Source organism: Penaeus vannamei, chromosome 3 (genome assembly GCF_042767895.1).
Source record: "Penaeus vannamei isolate JL-2024 chromosome 3, ASM4276789v1, whole genome shotgun sequence".
NCBI lineage: Eukaryota > Metazoa > Arthropoda > Malacostraca > Decapoda > Penaeidae > Penaeus > Penaeus vannamei.
Window position 1 is genome coordinate 14,019,068 of NC_091551.1, and position 2,500 is coordinate 14,021,567.

Genomic DNA, 2,500 nt, shown 5'->3' on the forward strand with positions numbered 1-2,500 from the left:
GAGGAATTCATACTAGTGAAAGATATTTCGTTTTCTTTTCCTGATCTTTCTCCTTCCTTTCCTGTCCTTCATTCACTTACTAAAACTAGATGTTATTCTTTAATATACATTTCTATTTTCTTACTTCTTCGCTAATTCTTTTTATCATTCTTTTTCATTTTTTTTTTTTTCACTTTTTATGCTGTAACCACTTTTAAATCGTTATTTAGCTATTTTAGAAAACACGGTAATCACCTGAACTTCTAAATATTGATAAATGGTCAAAGAGAAATGTTTGATGACCATGATTAATATCATTCTAACTTTGTAACTCAACTATAACTCATTCCATTGTAACATAATAACACATGCTCCATAGTTTGAATTAGGCAAGTCCAACGACACACTCGTATGACATATGCGTTGTCTCGTGAAAAGTATTATTGCAAACCTTCTGATTGCTATCATTGCTGTTATTTGTTTATTAATATTACATTTCTATCTAATTATTTACCAGTTTTCACCTATTCCTTTTATAATAATTTTTAATATACTTATAACGGTTATCATATTTACTATGATGGTGATGCATACTGTTACTACTACTATTATTATTATTATTATTATTATTATTACTGTCATTAGTAGTATCTTCATTATTATTACTATTATTATGAAAATAATAATTATTATTTTTATTAACATTGTTATTACTATTTCAATTACTATCATTATCCTTTCCCTAATTATCATAATTATTGTTATTATTATTACAATTGCTATTATTATTATTATTATTCCTTTTTTTTCATTATTATCATTACCATTAACATTATTATGAATATTATCATTATTGTCTCCTTTCCTTATTCGTTAACGATATGACTGGAATTCAGTTTATGTATTTCTTTACTATTTTACAAAAGTGCAGAAGCTAGCAGGCTGCTAGGGTGTGAGTTCATATGTTCTTTTTGGCTCTCGTGATGTACACGCCTCGCGGTCAAAGAAAGATGGGCAGAATTATTGCTCGATGCACAGAATCTCAGATGGTTTATGTGTTTTGATCCATATGCTCGGTCCTCAGATGTACACTTTGTATCCTGTACACTTTGGCCTCTGATGTTTGTCCTCAGATTATTTTCAACTTTTAGGAATAATGCCAATGCCATGCCAAGGTGTTGTATATGCGTCGTATTTCGGTTGCTTTATGGAAAGAGAATGACTGAATTCTGAAATAAGACTGCGAAAAGGATGACATATCTTGATTAAATACACACGTTTAATTTTCTTCTTTTTAAACTCTTTTCTGGATAGACATGCTGCTATTGTACTTTTCAAGTTTGTCTCCCCACCAACCAATACCGTACAATGCAAGTGATTCAGAATGATATGCTAACTCTGATAAACGAATCTAAAGAAGGGAATACACTGCTTCAAAGGCAGCGTAGTCGAAGAAAGGCAAAATTCAATCCGAAACAGACGATGAAGATGTAACAGTATTATATGGCACGCTGTATAATCTTTTTCATCCTGAATTAGTCAACGACGCCAGGGCCGGGAAGGCAACTTCATGAGAACTATAGTGAAATGGTCTTCCTTAATAGTTGCACATAATACCTAATGTTCTTGATCATATGACTTAATAAAATATGTTATATACATTCAGAAAATACTGGCACAGTATTCATTATATCTTCATAAATCGATGAAATACTACATTAGATTATAAATAACGAAGAGAATTTGATAAACCATTAACCTCATATCTTTTTTATGATCCTGTACAAAGATGTCCTTATGACTCACATTGCTATTATCAATCCACTGCAACCGGGGACGAAAGAAAGATTGAAGTATGATGAAATAATAATAAAACAATTGGTGCCTCTATCACTGATTTTCTGCAACCAATGCAAAAAAAAAAAAAAAAGAAAAAAAAAGTTGTCATATATAATATTGTGTTCACTTCAGAGGCATAAAATCAGCCAATATTGATAGTATATATAACGCTGATGGTATCCACAAAGCCTCTCCAGCAAATACAGCAAAGGCCCTCTGGCACATAGTAATTAACCCTAAATATCACTGCAGACAACGCTGATAGTGTACAATACATTCTGAATATAATCTGACTTGGTCAGGGATATAGGATATACGCATGTTGCAGATACATATAGAACCTGAATGTTAATCATAAACAGGTTAAAATCCTTAATTTTGGTAATGCATTTACAAAAATAAATAAATAAATAATAAATGAATAAATAAATAGATAATAGAACAATTTTAACAGGAAATAACATAAGTGCAACATGATGAAGATAAAGATCGCACCTCAGCTGTTCATATTAACCAAACTACCTGGCTGTAAGGACTGTAGTAACTTCTAATGCATTTTAAAGGAGCCTTATATATATATATATATATATATATATATATATATATATATATATATATATATATATATATATATATATATACATATATACATATATACATATATATATATATATATATATAT